The 21116-nt window shown below is 42.3% G+C and overlaps 1 protein-coding gene across 4 annotated transcripts in view; it reads left to right on the top strand.

Moving 5' to 3' along the window:
- Positions 1-17070: 17070 nt before the first annotated feature.
- The window catches only part of Mipol1 (mirror-image polydactyly 1), a 297757-nt gene continuing 293711 nt past the window's right edge, over positions 17071-21116 (top strand). For 2 of the 4 annotated variants that reach the window (XM_052738573.1, XM_052738574.1), the window contains exon 1: positions 17109-17216. The gene's annotated coding sequence lies outside the window, so the exon portion shown is untranslated. Of the gene's footprint in view, positions 17217-21116 lie in introns of all 4 variants that reach the window. The other 2 variants (XM_052738577.1, XM_052738576.1) reach the window with 2 other exon arrangements.

The raw sequence follows: 21116 nt of genomic DNA on the forward strand, positions 1-21116 counted from the left end.
CTGTTGAAACACAGTTTCTCCCCTTATCATATACATTTGATTAATCAAGTCTCTTACCACTCTCTGAGATTACCAATTCACCACTTCAAATTTCCTCACAACCCCTTACCTCCATTTCATTAAATACTTGTCCTCATTGATTAGCATTGTCCTTGTCATTATTCATCGGTCTGACAGAAGCAATCAGCATTGCCTCGTCTCCTCTCCTCTAAATCATTGTATCTTTTCAGACATGGATTCCCATTCTTGGATTTTTCTCCTGTTATAATGGGGAAACTGCTTATTATTTTAAAATCCCGTTTCATTCAGACACAAATAGTCACATATTGTATAATTCCACTTATTTGAAATATCCATGCATCCCAGTCAGAAAACAGATTGGTGGATGTGGGGAAGTGGAAGTAAAGAGAAGAGCAGAATACAAAATGACTGCTTAGTGGGTACCTGGTTTATTTTTGGCCTGTTTACCTGAATAACAGAGTGTTTCTAAAGGCAATGAGTTTATTTGGGAGTAAACAAGAGGATTATAATCTGGGACACACAGGCCATAGGGGACCAAGAGTCAATGCAATGAGGCAGAGGTAAGAGGAAATTTGTAAAGGCAGAAGAGAGCAGTTCGTATTATTTGTTCTGAAACAGTTCATTAACAGAGACCGCGTATTAGGCAAGTGATCTTGTGTATCAGGCTAGCCGTCCTTGACTCCTACAAGAAACCTGAGGATGGAAAGCTTTTGGGAAAAGTTGTTACAGGCATAAGAATAAAAGAGCCCTCAGGAGCTTCCGCAACAGTATTTTATCATAGGCACATGTGCCTGGGGCCCCTCACTCCCAACTAATGACTTTCTTTTTCTGTTTGAGTACAGTTTGAAACATGTGAATCGTTTGATTCTGATAACACACAGAGGGCTGAAGAAGATACTTGGGAGCTGGATAGAGGTGGGGGCTCCACAACACTGTGAACGGACTAAATGGCACTAGTTGTTCACTTTAGGATGGCTGTCCTTGGTTATACAAATTTCACTTCAATATAATGAAAAATAGCCATTTCTTCCCACATTTAATTATTCTTGTCCCCTTCTCTCCTAATCATAATGGATAATATGTAATCTTACATCACTGGTTTCTCATTTTTTTTAATTAGATGAGGCCCATCAACTCACAAGCATACTCTAATGTCTTAACTGATAATATCAATAAAACAAGAGCCTTCCCCCAATCCCTTGTGTATAATATACACATTTTTTCTGGATAAATGAATGTAGATACCAACTTCCACTTCCTATTCCACTCCAGACTATGTGAGTCAGAAGCTGGAGACAGACTGCACTGTGTAGACAGATAGGAAGGAAGGCAGACAAATGATAGACATAGATCCACATATCTGGTGGTATTGTGTTCCCCAAAATATTGTGCACTCTAATAAACTTATCTGGGGTCACAAAACAGAACAGCCACAATATTAAACATAGAGGACAGGCAGTGGTAGCACACGCCTTTAATCCTAGCATTCCAGAGGCAGAGATCCATCTGGATCACTGTGAGTTCAAGGCCACATTGGAAACAGCCAGGCATAGTGACTCACGCCTTTAATCCCAGGGAGTGATGGTAGAAAGCAGAAAGGTATATAAGGCATGAGGACCAGAAACTAGAAGCTTTTGACTGGTTAAGCATTCAGACTTTCAAGCAGCAGTTCAGCTGAGAGCCATTGGAATGAGGACACAGAAGGTTACAGTTCGAGAAAACAGGATCAGCTGAGGAGCTGGCGAGGTGAGGAAGCTGTGGCTTGTTCTGCTTCTCTCATCTTTCAGCATTCACCCCAATAACTGGCCTCAGGTTTGTTTTTATTAATAAGAACTTTTAAGATTCCTGCTACACACATATACATGAAATTGTATACATTACATTCTGGTTACATATGTCCCTTCACTTCTCTCCTCCTCCTTCCACCACCATCAGCCACACTCCTCCTCCTCCCAACCGCTTTTTGCATCTTTCTGGTTTTTGTTTTTCTTTGTGACTCACTGGGTTTAATGGGGGCCACTTGTATGGGCACAGGTATGAAGCTGTTCACTGGAGCTTGAGTAACTAACCAGTGACTATGTCGTTGATGACAATGTCCTCCTCTCCTCCACCAGCCCTTGACAGCTTTTAGCTCCCTTGAATAGGGTGAGATCCATGAACCCTCCCCCATCTGTGACTGAATGGTCACTGGCTCAGTTTAGTGCCCTATGTAGGCAATCCCAGTGGTCATGAGTTAGTGGGTGCCATGGCCAGGCAATGTGCATCAGACATTTGTCTTAGTTAGGGTTTTATTGCTGAGAAGAGACACCATGACCACAGTAACTCTTATAAAGGAACACATTTCATTGGGGGGGGTGGCTTACAGTTCAGAGGTTTAGTCCATTGTTGTTATGGTGGAAAGCATAGTGGAATACAGGCAGACATGATGCTAGAGAAGGAGCCGAGATCCTGAAAAGGAGCTTGATCCACAGGCAGCAAGAAGAGAATGCCACACTGGGTGTGGCTTGATCATCTGAGACCTTAAAGCCAGCCTCTAGTGACACACTTCCTCCAACAAGACCACATATACTCCCACAAAGCCACACCTCCTAATAGTGCCACGCCCTATGAGCCTATTGGGGCCATTTTTATTCAAACCACAGCAGTGTTTTATAGCTGCTTCTCTATCATTCAACACTCCCATTCTTTCTACTTCCTGTTCTATGATCTTCTCTGAGCCTTAAAGAGGTGATAGTGGTGCTCTATTAAATGCTGAACACTCAATATGACTTGTTCTCCATATCTTGACCAGCCATGAATCTGTATTAACTGCCATTCACTGCAGAGAGAAGGTTCTTTGATCAAAGCACTAGTACTTGGGTATATATAAATATTTAGGAGACAGTTTAACATCTCCATTTAGCAAAGCAAAAAAGGTAGGTTTACCCCTAGTTCACATCACTTCATCAGCCACAGGCCTTTGAACAGGTTTATAGCACTAGGTGTGAATACCTGCCTACCACTAGAGCAGGCCTCAGGTCCAATAAAAATCAGTTGGTGCTTGTGGTGGTTTGAATGAGACATGTTCTCCATAGTCTCAGGCATTTGAATACTTGGTCCTCATTTGATGTTTGGGTAGATTTGCATGATGTAGCCTTGTTGGAGGAAGCATGCTACCAGGGGCAGGAGTTGAGATTTAAAAAGCTCCCACCACTTCTAATTTCATCTCTGTTTCATGCTTATATACTATTTCAGTCACCATCCTGCTTACTGTCATGGCTCCACTCTGTCATCATGGGCTCTTATACCTCTAGAGCCATATGTCCAAATAAACTCTTTATTATATAACTTGCCTTGGTCATAGTGTTTTGTCACAGCATCAGAAAACTAGTACAATTGTCCCACAAACAATTATGTTACTGTTTTACCAGTGAGCATCTCTTGTCTGGCAAGTTGGGATTGTAGCATACAAGGTTTAAAGCTTGAGACAACAGTTTCTGACTTTTCTCCCCAGTCATCTGCTGGTGGGCAGGAAACTTGCAGCCCAGTTACAGCATGGTTTTCCTGTATTCTGCAACCAAAGTGTATTTTCAACAATAGGATCGTACTATGTAGTTCTGATGGTCAACCAATGGTAATGGTTATAACCTGTGGTTTTGGGGCCCCACAAAGCCTTCTTGGTCATCGACTCCTAGGGTGGTGTCTCACATCTGGCATTAGGATTTTCATTTAACCCATTGCTTCAAGGATTGACATTATCAATCTATGCATGGTGCCTCCACTCAAAGTCTTTAAAATCATGTTATTAAAGTTAACTTAAAACACAGTGGGTTGGGAAGCCAGCCACAGGCTTGCCCAGTGTCCATGCCCCTGGCCATCACCACTACAATGAATAAGTATGTAGTGGAGAAATGGGAGAGAAGGAGAAGCACAGTGGTTAGTACACTGTGGAGAGAGGCGGAACTGAAGACACAATGGCAGTGAGGAACGGCCTGCAATGGGTGGTCTACACTGCCACCCAGGGTCAAGTGATGTCTGGGCCTGTGTGCCACCAAGGTCCATGTCTGGGTCCATGGCCCTACTGCAACTGGGGTCTGTGTTGATGTCTGTGGCCCATGTTGCCAGAGAAGGCCGTATGGATGCTTGTGGTCTAGTCTACCACCTGAGGCCATGTTGATGTCTGAGGGTCATGCTGCTGCCAGGGCCATACTAATCTGAGTGCCCGATGCTACTCCCAAGGCCATGGTGATATCCAGGCCTGAGCCAAGGGTCATGTCTGGGTCCGTGGCCCAACCACAATCAGGGTCTGTGAAGATGTCCACGGCCCGTGTTACCACCAAAGGCCATGCAGATGTCTGGGGTCTAAGCCACCATGTCGGTGTCTGAGGACCATTCTGTCACTGGGGCACTACCAATCTGAGTGCCTTGCACTGGCACCCTGGGTCATGGTGATGTGTGATGTGAGCTGCTGCCAAGGCCAATGTCTGGGTTGGTGGTCCTACCTCAGCCAGGATCTGTGTTGATGTCTGTGGGTCATGCTGCCATTGGAGGTCATAGGAGAACTGGTCCTGCTGCCTCAGCAGGAAAGCTGCTCCCTCCACCGCTTGATGGCTGCTAGAACAGGAGAGCCGGCCCCAGTGGTGTAGGCACCTGAGACCTGGCCCTGACCCTTGCCTGAGGAGGACAGTTCCAGTGGAGGCCCAGACTGACCAATTTGGCTACCACCCAGGCCCACATCCAGGGCTTTGAGTTGGCCCACTAACATCTATGACCTGCTATTGTGCATGAAGGGACTGGGTCTGTGGAACCAGAGCTGCTTGATTTCCATGACCGGAGCAACAGCAGGATGTCGGAGAGAAGTTTCAGTGAGGGTCCGGTGATGATGGTGTACCAGAAGCCAGAGGCCTTGAACCAGACCAACAAGTCATTGCAATGAACATTTTCAAGTAAAGCAGTCTGGCCAAAAGGGTATACTGTGTGACACATCTCAGCTCCCAAGGCCACTACAAGGAGTGGATATGTGATGGACAGGCAGGGAAGACTAAGGAGCGATATGTTATTTGTTTTTTTTTTCCTGGGGCATGCTACAAGGGTGGAGGGTGGACATAGAAGATCTGGGAAATGAGTGGGATTGGGGTGCATGATATGAAATTCCCAAGGAATCAATTAAAGAATTATAAGGGGGGAAAAACATACACACACAGTGGGTTCCTATGTGACTTCCTTATCAAGCCTCAGTTTTGGTTAACCATTCCCATATACCCTACCTTCTCTCCCATACTCCCACACCTACTTCTCCCTTACCACACCTCACATTCCCTCCTTTTATTTTCATAGCACATATGTTCTGCAGTCTCCATCAGCCTTCAGGCCTCTGCTCCTGACCCCCTTGCCATTCATTTTTTTCTTCTTGCTTCCAGGTCAACTATAGACATTCCAATTTAGACAATTTTAAAAACTAGAATTTGTGATCCACATATAAGAATATGCAGCATTTGACTTTCTGGATCTTGTCACCTCACTCAGAGTTTACTTACTCGGTTCCATCCATTTTCTTGCAAATTTATGATTTTATTTTTATAGTTGAATAAAATTCCATTGTATATATGTACCATTTGAATATCTGTTCATCTGTTGGTGCTATCTAGGCTTATCCATTTCCTAGCTATTATGAGTAGAGCAGAAATGAACACAGATGAGCTCTGTAGGAGAATACAGTGTCCTTTGAGTTCTACAGATAAGTCATATGGTATTGTAGAATATCCTTTTAACTAGGCAAAGATGTGTCACATTTGTTTATGCTGCAGAATATTACTTTAACTGTGTAAAACTGTCACTTTCGTTTATGCTGCATTTGTTTAATGATGTAAGGATGTGTGTCTAATTATGTAAAGATATGTTGCATCTGTTTCACCTTACCTGCTTAAGGCATCTGATTGGTCTAATAAAGAGCTGAATGACCAATAGGGAGAAAGGATAGGTGGGGCTATCAAGCAGAAAGAATAAATAGGAGGAGAAATTGAGGCTTAAAAAAGAAGAAGAAAGAGAGGAAAAATGAGAGGGGAAGAGAGGAGAGAACGAAGGAGACACCCAGGGCCAGAAGCCAGGCAAATGCCGGCCAGCAGACACAAGAAGCAGTGAAAGTAAGATATACAGAAAGAAAAGGAAAAAGCCTGAGGCAAAAAGTAGATAAAGAGAAACAGGTTAATTTAAGTTAGTTAATTAGCCAGAAAAGAGCTAAGCTAAGGCCGAGTGTTCAAAACTAATAATAAGTCTCTTTGTCATGATTTGGGAGCTGGTTGGTGGCCCAAAAGAAAAGTCTGGTACAATATGGTAGTTCTGTTTCTAGATTTATAAGAGACCCCAAAGCTAATATCCAAAGTGGCTGCAACTTCTTTTCCCATATCTATGCCAATACACGCTGTCATTTGTTTTCTTGATGATGGTCTTCCTGCATGTGATAAGGTGAAATATTGGGAAAAGTTGTAATCTGCATTTCCAGATGGCTAAGGATGTTCAACACCTAAGTATTTACTAGCTGTTTGTATTTCTTCTTTTGAGAACTTTCTGTTCAGTTTCATTGCCCATTTTTAAATTGGGTTGTCTTCTTGGTATTTAATTTTTTGATTTCTTTATGTATTCTAGGGACCAATCCTCTGTCAAATGTACAACAGTTAAAGATTTTCTACCATCCTGTGGGCTACCTCTTCAGTCATTTTTGGTTTTCTGTACAGAGGCCTTTTAGTTTCATGAGATCCTACCTACTTGTTGATTGTTGGTTCTATTTCCCTGAACTACCACAGTCCCTCAGAAAGTCCTTCCTTACCTATATGCACTTAAGGGCACTTCCTACTTTTTTTTCTAGTAGTTTCTCAATAGCAGGTCTTATGTTGAGGTCCTTGATCCATTTGGAACTGGATTTTGTGCAGGGTGAAAGATAAAGATCTAGTTGCATTCTTCTGCATGTTGATATTCAGTTTTTCAAAGCAAAATTTGTTGAAGATGCTGTCTTTTCTTGAATATGCATTTTTGGCATCTTTGTCAAAAATCAGGTAGATTTCTGTCCTACTTTCCTTTCTGTTGCTGTGATAAATACCATAACCAAATGCAACTTGGGGAAGAAAGGATTTTTATTTTGGCTTATAGTCTAACTGAAAGGAATCAAGTTAGGAGCTTGAAGCATAGAGCAACGCTGCTTATTGTCTTGTTCAGTTAGCTTTCTTATACAACCTAGGCCCATATGCCTAGAGCTGGCACCACCCACAGTGGGCTAAGCCCTTCTATATCATTTAGCCGTTAAGAAAATGCCTCACTGATATGGCTACAGGCCAATCTAATCAAAACTATTCTTCAGTTCATGTTCCCTCCAACCAGTGACTCTAGGTTTGTGTGAAGTTGACAGCTGAAACTGTTTCTGAGTAGTTGCTTGGATTTATATCTATGTACTCAATTCTACTCCATTGATATGTCTGTTTTTTTGCCAATACCATGCTGTTTTAATTACTATTGCTATGTAGTCTAACTTGAAATAAGGAATGATGATTCTTCCTGCATTGTTATTTTTTTTAATATTTTTTGACACAATTCTTTGGAAATTTTACATCATTCACCCCAATCCTGCTCACCTCCCAGTCCCTTCATATCCACCCCCTTACTACTGCAGCATGCCCCCCAAAAAGAATCTCCCAAAATTGAATAAAAACAAAACAAGACAAACAAAAAAGACCCCCACCTTGCTCAATCTTTCCAACACACCTCTTCACTCATCCTAGTGGCATCAGGATGATGATGTCACATAGCACACCCTTTTGTCTCGTCAACCCCACTCACAAAATGTTCATTGTAATGACTCAGTGGTCTGGTTCAAGGCCTCTGGCACACCATCATCACTGGACCCTCACTGAAACTCCTCTGGGATATCCTGCTGTTGCCTGGAGACATGGAGATCCTGTGGTGATTGTTCTGCAGGACCAGTCTCTCCACAAAGTCCAGCAAGTCATAGAAGGAGTAGATGTTAGGGTGGGCCAGATCAAGGCCTAGGATGTGGGTCTGGGTGGTAGCTGAGCTGGTTGGTCTGGGCCATTGAACCAACCCCCTCAGGTGAAGGGCAGAGTCAGCTCTCCTAGTCTCATGCCACTGGGACCAGTTCTCCTGTTGAAGTGTCCAGTGAGAGGCAGGGCCAGCTATCACAGGGCCAGTGAGGGCTGGTGCTGGCTGAGCACGGCCCTCAGATTTCAACACACCTGGTTCCTATGACCCCCTGTGGTAACGTGGGCCATGGACATCATCACAGACCGAAGCTATAGCAGGAACACGGACTCAAACATAGCTCTCTGCAGCAGGTTGGGTCCGGATGTCAACATGGCCCTGGTGGCAGCACAGGCCACCTAGATCAGTATTGCCCTGATATCCAGAAATAAACGTAACCAAATACGTTGTGAATGGGATTATTTCTCTGATTTTTTTCCCTAAAAATGCTTATCATTTGTATATAAGACTTATGTGTTTTTGTGTCTATATCTATATATCTATATCTTGATGTGGGGGGAAGGGTCTGTATAACTCTGGCTGGCCTGAAACTGGCTTTGTAGATCAAGCTAGCCTTGATCTCACAGAGATTCACTCCTCTGGCTCCCAAGTGCTGGAATTAAAGGCATATGCCACCATGCCATGCCAAGGAAGGCTACTGATTTTTGTGTTGTATATTAATTTTGTATCCTGATGAAAGTGTTTGTTGTTACAGAGTGTTTTGGGTTTCTCATTTATAAAGTCCTTTCATTTGCAAACAGATATATTGACTTCTACTTTTTCTATTTTTAATCATTTAGTCTCTTGTCTTATTGATTTAGCTAAAGCATCAAGCACTATATTGAATTAGAATGGAGAGAGTGGACACCTCTGTCTTGTTCCCAACCCCAGTGAGAATGTTTGGGTTTTTCTTGATTTAACATGTGGTTGCTATAGATCCATCATATACAGTTTTTGTTATGTTGTGATATGTCCCCTTCTTCCTTAGCCTCTCAATGGATCTTATCATGAAGGAATGCTGGATTTTGACAAAGGCCTTTTCTGCATCTATTGAGATAATCATGTGATTTCTGTCTTTGAGTGCATCTATGTGATAAATTATTGATTTATGTGTGTCAAATCACTGAAACGAAGTCACCTTGATCATACTTAATGATTTGTTTGAAGTGATCTGGAATTCTGATTGCAGGTATTTTACTTAGAATGTTTGCCTCTGTGTTCATTGGGGCATCAGTCTGCAGATTTTGTTGTTTCTTTATTGGTTTTTGTTTCAGGGTAACACTGGGTTCATAAAGCATTTAGAAGCATTTGTTTTACAGAATAATCTTAGTAGTATTGGTGTTAGTTCTTTTGAAGCTTGGAAAATTATCTAGTTCTAGAATATTTTAATGAGGATTTTTTTTTATTACTGCTTTAATCTCGTTGTTGGCTATAGATCTGTTTAGATGATTTATTCTGGTATCCCTCCACTTGGCTTTCACTTATGATCCATTCACCAGCAAAGAACCCCAAGAGTCATAAGAAATGACAAGGCTCATTTTGAGATAAAGGGCAGAGTACTTTCTCTTCCTTTAGAGCAAGAAATTGTCACCCACAATAAAACTGGAGTTCTGTATACAGGCAAAACCAGATGCAATGTCTGTAGCTTAGAAAATCTACTGTGTACTGTATCATCTCTACTTTACCATCACTCAAGTTACCTCCCACATATTTACAGTGATTCTTGATCAGGACAATTCACTGAAATAAATGCCAACAACCACTGCTGTGTTGCCAAGTCCAAAGGTTACTTCTCTGACCTCATTTGGCTAAATTCCTCACTGATATTTGAAAGCATGAGCCATTTCCTTCCTTTCAACCTTGTGTTCCTTTGGCTTCTATGACACCATACTTTTCTGGACTTCTTCCCTAATAATCTAATCTCGGTCTTCTCTGTTGGCCCTTTCCTTATAGGTAGTCTTTAATGAGACTGGAATCCTCTAGGGATTGTGTCTATGCTCTTTTGTTTATAAGTATTTTCTTTTCAAGTGACCCCATCTAAGCCCCAAGTTAAAACCAATACCCAGCGCTGGTGACTCTACCAATCTTGTTTCCAGATGTAGAAGGAAACATCTAAGTACCTTCTGAGCCCCAGGATTAAACAACCAATTATATGTATTAACATTCTTACTTTGGTATAATTAAAGATAAAAATCTATTGAACTTGGCCATTGGAATAATCTTTTTGTACACAGTGAGAAAATGTGTCTGTTTTATCTCACTTGCTTCTGTTTGGTTTAATAAAAAAAAATTGGTTTAATAAAGAGCTAAACATCCAACAGCTAGGCAGGAGAGGATAGGTGAGACTTCTGGGCAGAGATGGGAACTCTGGGAAAGACTATTAGATGGGAGAGATTTGCCAGCCAGATGCAGAGGAAGTTGGATGTATGGTACTGAGGAGAGGTAACAAACCACGTGGCAGAACATGGATTAATACAAATGGGTTAAGTTTTAAGAGTTAGTTGGGAACAAGCCTAAGCTAAGGCCAAGCTTTCATAATTAATAAAAAAAAGTCTCTGTCATTATTTAGGGGCTGGCAGTCCAAAGCTCAGCTATACTTATAATAACTTTTTATAGAAATCTCACAGACCCTTTCCTTTCCCTACATCTATTTCTGAAATGACATCACAATCCACCCAATGGTTCTTTTTAAAAACACCGGAATTATCTCTACTTAGAAGAGATCCTCTAATCTCTTCACATCTTGCCAGTAGCACATACTATGAATTTCACCTTTAAAATGCATCCTACTTTGGTCAACTTCTCTCCTGTCATCATATTAGTTGAGGTATATTATATTGAATCACTTGAAAAGCTTCTAGATTGTTCGCCACTCATTAGTCACCATAGTTTCCTAATGACATAAATTTCCTGTTAAAAAGCCTGCAGTACTTTTCAGTTGCATTAAGAAAAAAAATCAAACTTATGGAATTTTTGATGAATGTCTCAATAGTTTGTCTTATTTTAAGCCTCTCCATTCTGGTCCCAATTCAAGCCATCGGCAACAGATACTTTTAAAAGCGGGAAACAATTCTTAACTGCTGATGAAGATAGAAACATTACAGCCATTTCTGAAGGCAGGCAGCATGACAGTTTTTTACAAAATGAAATATACTCAAGTGACCCAGCAATTTTGCCCCTTTTTAATTACCCAGATTAATCAGACACTTATTTCTATATATTGCGGACAGATGTCTACAGGAATTTTATTCAAAATTGTCCAAACCTGGATGTAGTTAAGATGTCCTCCAGTAGGTGGGTGGAAAAACAAATAGTTTTATACCATACTGCACAACATCATTAAAAATAATACAAAATAGCCGGGCGGTGGTGGCGCACGCCTTTAATCCCAGCACTCGGGAGGCAGAGCCAGGCGGATCTCTGTGAGTTTGAGGCCAGCCTGGTCTCCAAAGTGAGTTCCAGGAAAGGCGCAAAGCTACACAGAGAAACCCTGTCTCGAAAAAACCAAATAAATAAATAAATAAATAAATAAATAAATAAATAAAAAATAAAAAAATAAAAATAATACAAAATAAACTATCAAGCATTGAAAATAGATGAAAGATCCCAGGTGTGGGGGTGCATTCCTGTAATCTAGGGACTTGGGAGGCTGGTGCAGGAGATCAGAAGTCCAAGGACTTCGCTAGCAATACATCAAGTCAGAGGCCATTTGGGATACACGAGACCCTGTCTCAAAGACCAAAAGGAAAATAAAATACAGAAAGTTAAAGCTTCTACAAATCTCAGATGAATATTGCTCAGTGAAGAAACTAGTCTAACAAGGCTATCCATTTGTGATTGTACCTGCACTATACTTGGGAAAAGACAAAAATTAAGTTGATGTTAAAGATCAGTAGTTTTCAGAGGTTCAGGAGAAGGGAGAGAAGGATAAAGAAGCGACACACTGGGAAATGTTAGGGGAATAAAACTTCTAATATTGTGATAGTGTGCACGTGATATGGTGCATTAACAGATACCATGGACCTGCACTATGAATGGGCATTCATCACATAACTTATGTAAACTATGGACTGTAGTTAATAACAGGTCTTAGTGTTCTGGTGCTATGAAGAGACACTATGACCATGGCAATGCCTACAAAAAGAAAACATTTCATTGGAGCTTGCTTACAGTTTCAATGGCTTAGTTCAGTTCATTACCCTCATGGCAGGGAACATGGCAGCATGCAGGCAGCTGAGAGTTGTACATCTGGATCCACAGGCAGCAGGAAGAGAGAGACAATGGGCCTGACTTGAGCTTTTGAAATCTCAAAGCCCACACCTAATGATACACTTCCTCCAACAAGGTTTCACCTCCTAATCCCTCTCAAGCAGCACCTCTCTCTAATGACCAAGCATTTTAAATATATGAGCCTATAGGGGCCACTCCTTTTCAAACCACTATATAATGTATCAGTCATTTTCACTAGATCTTAATAATATGGGAAACTTAAGGAAAGAATTCTGTACAACCTGTTCAAGTTTCTGTAAGCTTAAAATTGCTTTAAAAAGCCTAGAGCCTAGCATGGTGGGGCATGCCTGTACACTTACCACCTGGAAGGCTGGGACAGAAGGAAAAAGGTTTAAGTCCAGTCTGGACTACACAGTGAGAGTTTGTCTTTAAATAAGTCTGCTGCAAAGAGAAGCTTCTTTGATGAGGGGTGAAATCTGCACTTATCTGTGGGTATAAAGATAAGTCATTAGAATGTAGTTAGGAATCATGCCAGTTCAGTGAAGTAGAAGTAGTAGGTTCTCCTCTTAGATCCATGATCTCACTAGCTCTGGGAAGTTGGGTAGATTTCTAGTACCATGCATCATGTCCCTCCTGGTGAGTAATGTACATGGGAGTTGTGGTGGCTGAGTCGTTATATACTCTTCTGACATGTATGAAGATCTAGGTTAGAACCTTAACTCCGGGAAAAAAAAAGTATTAAATGAGTCATGATCCCTTAGAAAAGTGATTTATAAAAGGGGTATGTATCATGATGTATCGAAAATCATGAGACTCGATTTGGACATCTTAATAGCAGCTATTATCTTTACTCTATGTTACTTTCATATCCTTATCTTCATTCCAGTCCAGAACACATCACTACATATGAATTGAAATTTTATTGCTGGCGAACTCCCTTTAGATATTCCCCAAGTTACTCACTCATCACACTTGCTATGGTTTGAATATGAAATGTCCTCTATTGGCTCATATACTTGAACACGTTGTCCTGTTAAAGTCCTGGCAGGAATGGAGATATCCTAAAGAGATACCTTTGCCCTTCCTTTTGGTTGTCAGACTACTGAGGCAACGGAGCCTAAGACTTTGCAATTTTTCCAGAAGTCTCATACAAGACAAAGGCTAGAACCCTTGTACTAGCTAGAGGGAAATCTTGATCCTGGAAAGTGATTTCACACAGTCTTGACAACTTGACAGTCCACTTTGCAGAAGAGTTTGAAGTTTGAAGGGCAGAATCACACTTTGAGCTTAGTTATGCAAACCTGTTGCCCTCTAGTTAGGGCCCTGAAGATGGACTTGGGGGATAGGGAGAGATGCTTGGATCTCCATGTTTGTCTTCCCATTTTGTCCACATTGAATACATTTTTCCCTCCCTTTCATTATTACTTGTCTAACTGGCCTATTAAGGATAGGTGGCTGAGCCTGGCTTGTTAGAGATGCCTAGGCTCTGATCTTGACCATTTCCAGGTGGATGCTTCTTTTGGAGGTTGTGGAACTTCTGGGAAGTGAAGCTTTGCTAGAGGAAATCTGTCCCTGGGCATGGGTTGTAGAGCCCAGCCCCATTTTCCATTTGTTCTCTGCTTCTTAAGTGTGGATGCAGTGTGACCAGCCACTTGACCATCCTGTCATCATGACTTCATCACCATGATGGACAGTATCTCTTCTTAGACTGTAGTAGTATTTGCTCTGCCCATGACCTTGGGCTATACGGCCCCAAGGAGGCAGTGCTTCCTGCCGTTGTCCATGACCTCTTATAAGCAGGGAAAAGGGGCAAGAAAGAGAAAGTTCCAGAAGAGTACTTTATACATGCCCCTTCTCCCTGCTCCTGCCTTCGAGGTGGATTCACTCCCGGTCAGATCAGAGGACAACTTCAGCTGTCTACTCCATTCTGTATTTGTGAGTGTATTTCCTCAATTTATATCTTAATAAATTCTGCTACCCATTTAATAGACTCACGTGGATTGATCATAATATAGACTATTGGTCCAAATAAAGCCTTCCCTAAGTTGCTTTCGCTGGCTATTTGGTCACAGCTGAAAAGGCCTATGTCATGATCACTGCTCACTGCCAGGACTACAGTGAGAAAGAGCAGGAAGCAGAACACAAAGATATGAAAAAATGTGCCATTTTCTGAGTAAGTTTAAAGTTGCAGACAAGAAGGCTGCTAGGAAAGCAGCTGTGGTCATTAAAGAGATTAGTGGCACTAAAGAGAAATCTACTCTGCACTGGGACAATAGGAAAGGTGTCCTGTGGGCAAGACCCCATCCATCAAAGGCTCCATCTTATGAATATCCAAATTCACCTGAATAGAGAAGAGTGTGAATTGAGAATGACAATGAAGGGGGCTTCTCTGCAAAATAACAGGTGCCCATTAAGGTGTTTTCTGAGATTCAGCTTTAAAGGTACACAGCGGCCACTGTAACTCTATTTCAAGGTGGCCAAGAACTTGGAAACTTTGTCCAGCTGGTACCGACTTGCAGGCATGAACGATGTAAGAGTGAAGGGGGTTGTGGAGGTTTGTGCTAAGGTTCCAGGAGGCTGAGGAGGCCAGGCAACGAGATTCTATGAAGAGGCCCTGAGAGACTGTTGCATGGAGCTGGGAAGATGGTATTGGAGATGCTGGGACTGGGAGAGATCCACTGATGAAGGCTGCAGGCATGGGAGGGAGCCAGTCCATAACGGAGGCCACATGTGTAATAGGTAGTAGAGTTAGGGCCCACAGGGTTGTGCAAGGCTTTGGAGCCCAACCAATTTCATCTGTTGAATGTGGAGCTTCAAGATTTTGCATCTGCTGTGCTGAATTTCAGAGTTGCTTTGATGTGATTTCCCCTTGCTATCTTATACTCTTTGGAACACTATTGTATATTGGAAGTATACAATTTGATTTTTCATTTTACAGGGTGTTGTTGGTTTTTTTTTACTCTTTACTCTTTGGGGGCAGGGCTGCCACTGAGCTCCCAAATGAATCACACCAAGGCTTATTCTTTATGAATGCCCAGCTTTAGCTTTGCTTGTTTCTTGCCAGCTTTTCTTAAATTATCCCATCTACCTTTTGCCTTTGGACTTTTACCTTTCTCTATTTCTGTATATCTTTTCTTCTTATTCTATGTCTGGCTGTGTGGCTGCCTCCTTCTTTCCCCCCTGCTCCTTGATTTCTTTCTCTCTCTTTTTCTCCTATTTATTCTCTCTGCCTGCCTGCCTTGCCTGTCCTTTCTCCTGCCTTGCTATTGGTCATTCAGGTCTTTATTAGACCAATCAGATGTTTTAGACAAAGTAACACAGCTTCACAGAGTTAAACAAATGCAATGTAAAAGAATGCAACACATGTTTGCATCATTAAAACAAATGTTCCACAGCATAAACAAATGTAATATATCTTCAACTAATATTCTACAACAACAGGGGCTGGTGATTAAGAAATTTGTTCCACCTCTGTTTTTGAAACTCCGTTTTGCTATGTATCCCAGGCCGTCTTGAAATTTATGATCATTCTTCAAAGGTTTAGGATTACAAAGGTGCACCAACATAACCATATTTTTAAATGGTATTTTATGTCTATAAAAATCTAATTCAACCATGAGTAATGTAAAGCAATACATAAATAAACTAAAAATGCATTTTTAGATGCCGGGCGGCAGTGGCACACACCTTTAATCCCAGCACTCTGGAGGCAGAGCCAGGCAGATCTCTGCGAGTTTGAGGCCAGCCTTCCTGATCTACAGAGCGAGATCTAGGACAAGTTATTGGTTACATAAATAATGAAACTTTTTTGAATATTATACTCTATTTGCTCCAAATAATTTAATCCAGTTCTCTCATCTTTTTTTTTCTCCAAACTTCACACCCTTTTAGCACTTACTAGTAAGTTCTTTTTACTTTGTCCACTAACTTTGGTGGTTATCACCAAAGTTTATGTTTATTCTCTGCTGGGGGTGGAAAAATTACTATTATTGATAATATTATGATCCCAACATCCAGAAGAGTACTTGGCACGTAGTATTCACATAGTAAAGACTCAGAGAATATTAAGTAACTTTATTTAAATTAAAGTAACTTTAAAACTCAGTACTAAACTGCCAGTGTTAAGTGGCCTGAAGTCCTCAGAACTAGGCTAAGATGGATGGCAGGAGTTCTGCATCAGATTGGGCAACAGAGACATCATTTGTCTCTGGCTCTCAAAGGAAATACTTGAATCATTACCAATTATACCAGTTCAGATAAAATTCCTTGTTACCCCTACACTGCGCAATAAAAAGATACCCTTGGCGTTCAGGTTTCTCTTTTAAATCCTGAGACTGAACATTCTGACGTCGCACGTAGTCTAGAATACACTCTTCCTAGTCCCGAAGTAAAAACTATCACCAGATTTAAAGCTCTTCTGACACGGTCTTTGGCCAGCATGGAGGAGGAGGTCTCACTTCGCAGCACACCCTTCCTCCCCGTAACCCGCAAACCACACCCCACTGAAGGAAACCACAGTTCTGCCCAGTGAAGATCGTCCACGTGAGGCGGAGCCCACGAACCACACGTCTCCCCTCCTCTAGCCAGACAAGAGTTGGTCTGGACAGTAGTCCGCTACTCCCCCCCGCCCCCCAGAAGGCGACCTGAGGTCGGCACTCTTCCCCAGCTGCTCTCAGCGCTCCCTGCGACCCCGCGAGCTCGCCGGAAGCCCCGCCCCCAGGTCGCCAGCGGGCTGGCGCATGCCCGGTGCGCTCAGCCTCGTCCCCCCCCCCCCCCCCCCCGCCGTGGGCCCGGCGGCGGCGGCGGCGCGCTCGCTCGCTCGCTCCCGCCCGTCCGGCCCCGCCCCTTTTGGTCACTCAGGGGCGCGCGCGGCGGGCGCGCGGCGATTGGCTGCGCCTCCGGCCCGAGACGCTGCGCCCGCGGAGTGGGCGCCGAGGCTTCTTCCCGCGGCTCCTCAGGTAACGGCGCGGCCCGGGAGGGTGGGGGAAGGGGAGAGGAGCTCGGGGTGGGCTGCCGCCGCCTCCGGACTTCCGGCCGCAGCCCCTGGAGATGCGGGAGGGTTGCACCGGATTGGCCCCCGAGGAGCGTGCCGGCCACCCTCGATGGCCCCGCGCGGCGCGGGGGTTCTCAGGTGACACACTGCTCCTGCTCCTCAGGTTTCCGCACAGTCTCACCAAAGTTAAGAGGCCGAACGTGGATTCAAAAGTGTCGGTTGTCTTTCCTCTTGGCGAGTTAGGGTTTCAGTCCTGGCTGGACCGCGGATCCCCGCTCTGCCCTTGCGGGACACTTTAAGCCCTTTACAGTTCTCCACCCTTGAAAGTCGAGCACAGCTCCCAGTGCTGCTCAGCACGCGCGGGTACTAGACTACGGGCGGGCGGATGCAAACTCCGGGTTCACAACATCCCGGAGTCGGCTTTTCTAACTGGAGGATGACACCACCCAATGGTATTGGTGAAGCACTTGAAGTTCTATGGAAGGAGCTGCGTAAACTACTAGGTAGCAGGACAGACGAGGGTGGTCTCCAGAAACGCCTTTCTCAGAGAAACAGGTCTTTGGGCTCCTTCGAGCATTTTTATGTGAGTTAATCCCCAGTGGTCGTGGAAAGAGCTAAGGAAGGACAGCTTTCACCTACTATCACAAGTTGCTCACTTTGCGAAGTGTCTTCTATCTGGAAAGGATTTCACCCAAAATGACAGTTACGTAATCATTACATAGGCTGTCATCCTGTATGAGTTATTTATTTTGTCAGTTTGCCAGGAAGTGCCTCCATCAGATTGTTCTGGGGACATTTCTGGGGACATTTTCTTGATTAATGATTGATTTGGGAGGGCCCAGATCACTGTGGGCGATATCACCTCTGAGCTGGTGGTCCACAGTTGTATAAGAAAGCAAGCCAAGTGCCGGGTGGTGGTGGCGCACGCCTTTAATCCCAGCACTCGGGAGGCAGAGCCAGGCGGATCTCTGTGAGTTCGAGGCCAGCCTGGTCTACAGAGCGAGTTCCAGGAAAGGCGCAAAACTACACAGAGAAATCTTGTCTCGAAAAACCAAAAGAAAGAAAAGAAAAGAAAAGAAAGCAAGCCAAGCAAGCCATGGAGAGCAAGCCAGGAAGCAGGCTCACTCCCTGGTCTCTGCTTCGGTTCCTGCTTCCAGGTTCCAGCCTTGAGCTCCTTTGGGAGCTTCTCTGGGTGATGGTTCCAACCCCACGCTCCAAGTTGCTTTTAGTCAGGAATTTATCAAAGCAATAGAAACCAAACTAAATCACGTCCTATGTAATAATAGTATGCCAATAAAATTAATTGAGGCTTACTTTTAAAATGTGAGATACTATGAATTGTTTCATTCGATGGAAGTAATGAAGTCAAAACAAGTATGAATAGGAGACAGATATAATTTTTCTTCAAAGACAGAGTATGAAATAAAAATCCTTGTGTGGTAACTGTAAAATGTTTAAGCCGCGTGTCCAACTCATTGCATTTTCATGATGTATACTCTTCTGTCTAGTATCAAGATCAAGAAGGAACATAATAAGATGGCGAGAGAGATCGGCCGTTAAGAGCACAGCACCCAGTTTGATTTCCCGCATCTACATGGTGTGCACATCCTTCTTTAACTCTAGTCCCAGGAAATCCGATGCCTCCTTCTGCCCTCCTAGCATGCTTGTATGCACTGTGTATTGCTTGCAGTGCCAAGACATACATGTAGGCAAAATACCAACATACATAAAATAAAAGGTCGCATTTAAAAAAAAATAGCATAATAGTAATTGCATCCCAGAAAACTCCACTTGTGCCCTCTTTCCAATAGTAATCACTGGATTTGAGTTTACTTACATAGGAATCCAAGGGACTAGCGCCATTACAGCCTAATGGCCTCCTGGGTAATTATTTTGCCTGAATACCTGGACTGGATTTATGCTGTGGGCCATAGTTTGCCAGCCCCTGCTGTACTAAAAAATGGCTGCTCAGTACTACTACAGCTTTTCCGTGCCAAATATCTCAGTTAACATTTGCAGCAGACACGTTCTGTTTTTAGGTGGTTCTTTAGAAGTGAATTTAATACATATTAGAAATACGTTGAGACATTTAGGGGTAGTCTATCAATGTGATATTGATAACTTCTTTGATAAATAAACGCAGATTTAAGATAGGCCACACCTTCAGACACAGTAAGGGTTTATATAAGCACTTAAAATAAATTCTGAGATAATCTGTAAGGCAGCAACAAATGGCACATGTTCTACTTATTAAATTTAGAAAAAATAGTGAAAGAAATAGCTCTTCGTAAGAGTTTAAAAAGCAGAACTACATTTTAGGGTTTTTTTTTCCTTTTTAAACAGGATCTCTTGTCTTCTAGGTTAGCCTGAAACTAGTTAAGTAGCCGAGGATGTCCTTAGATCCTGATTCTCCTGCTTCTGGCTCCGGGGTGTTATATGCTGGTGTTACAGATGCGCACTACCATGCCTGGAGTCTTTTGTTGTTGTTGTTATTATTATTATTATCATTATTATTTTAAAGAAACAAGGTCTCCCTGTGTTGCTCTGGCTGGCCCTGAACCCTTGGCTTCAAGCCATCTTCCTGCCTTAGTAGCTGAGCCTATGGGCCACGGCACTTAACTTGTTTTACTTTATTATGTTTGGGAATAATTAATTTTATGTCTTGAAATAATTTAATATGACCATATACCCCATTTTTGTTTGGGGTTATAGCTTTTGTTGTTTTGTTTTTTAAGTTTCTAATATGGCAACATAAATTATTACTTTAAAGGGGTAGCTGATTTGGCCCTTCACTAAAATGGTTGCCCAATGGGACAGATTGACCATAGAACTGTTTTGGGCAGTTGTTTAGAACCAGCAATACCTGGTTCTGGTATTGCTAAAACTGAGAATATTCTTTTGAATTTTATTCTGTTTTGAATATGTATAGGTAGGTGGTATAGTCTCATAAATTTACAGTTTTCCACTAGATGATTTGTATACACACATTGGGATTGCTTTTATTATTCTTGGATTTATAAGTTTGAGAAATAACTAGACTGTAACAAGGTTCATTTTACTACAGTCTGTAATCTTGAATTTCATTGTTTTTGCTTGAAACATGCCAATATCTCTTCTTTGATTTTTTTTCTTTTGGTTTGGCAGTCTCTATTTAGTCTTGGCTGCCTTAGAAGTTTCTCTTTAGACCAGTCTGTCCTTGAACTCAGAGTGATCTTCCTGCCTCTCAAGTTCTGGGATTAAAGGCGGGCACCACTGCACAGGGCTTCTTTGTAGTTTTATGTTGAAGATTTTGCTACTGAACTTTTAAAAATGGAAAAAATGATGATAACTTGAAAACTTTATTGTGAAATATAATGCGTCTAGAGATAAGTATATGAAACATATGGACATTTTTCTGAACAAACAAATAATCCTTAAAACTTGTTACTAATTTGTGTATGGCTGTTTACAAAACATGTCTGTACATGTGAAATGGATTCATCAGTGGATGGATTGTTTTATGTGTGTCCTATTAATGCTGTTGCTCAATTCTCTTTCATTAATGATTTGTTTATCTATGAATTTCTGTGTTTTAGTAGGGATAATTGCTGACATTTTCCTATATGTTAAAGCTCCTTTTGTAATGAGTCTGTTTCTCCCTGGACACACACATACATACCATACACACACACACACACACACACACACACACACACACACACACACACACACACGTACATACCTATTTTTTGAGGTCATGCTATTTAAAGTATACTAGTTTATGGCTTATCTATTTTCCTGTAAGTGAGACATCCTCTTTTATCAGTGACTCAGTTCATCTTTAGTGATACTTTGTTTTAAAGCTTAGTTTGATTTTAAAAAAAAC

The sequence above is a fragment of the Peromyscus californicus genome, unplaced genomic scaffold (assembly GCF_007827085.1).
Source record: "Peromyscus californicus insignis strain IS unplaced genomic scaffold, ASM782708v3 Scaffold_15__1_contigs__length_86483966, whole genome shotgun sequence".
In the NCBI taxonomy this organism is placed as follows: domain Eukaryota; kingdom Metazoa; phylum Chordata; class Mammalia; order Rodentia; family Cricetidae; genus Peromyscus; species Peromyscus californicus.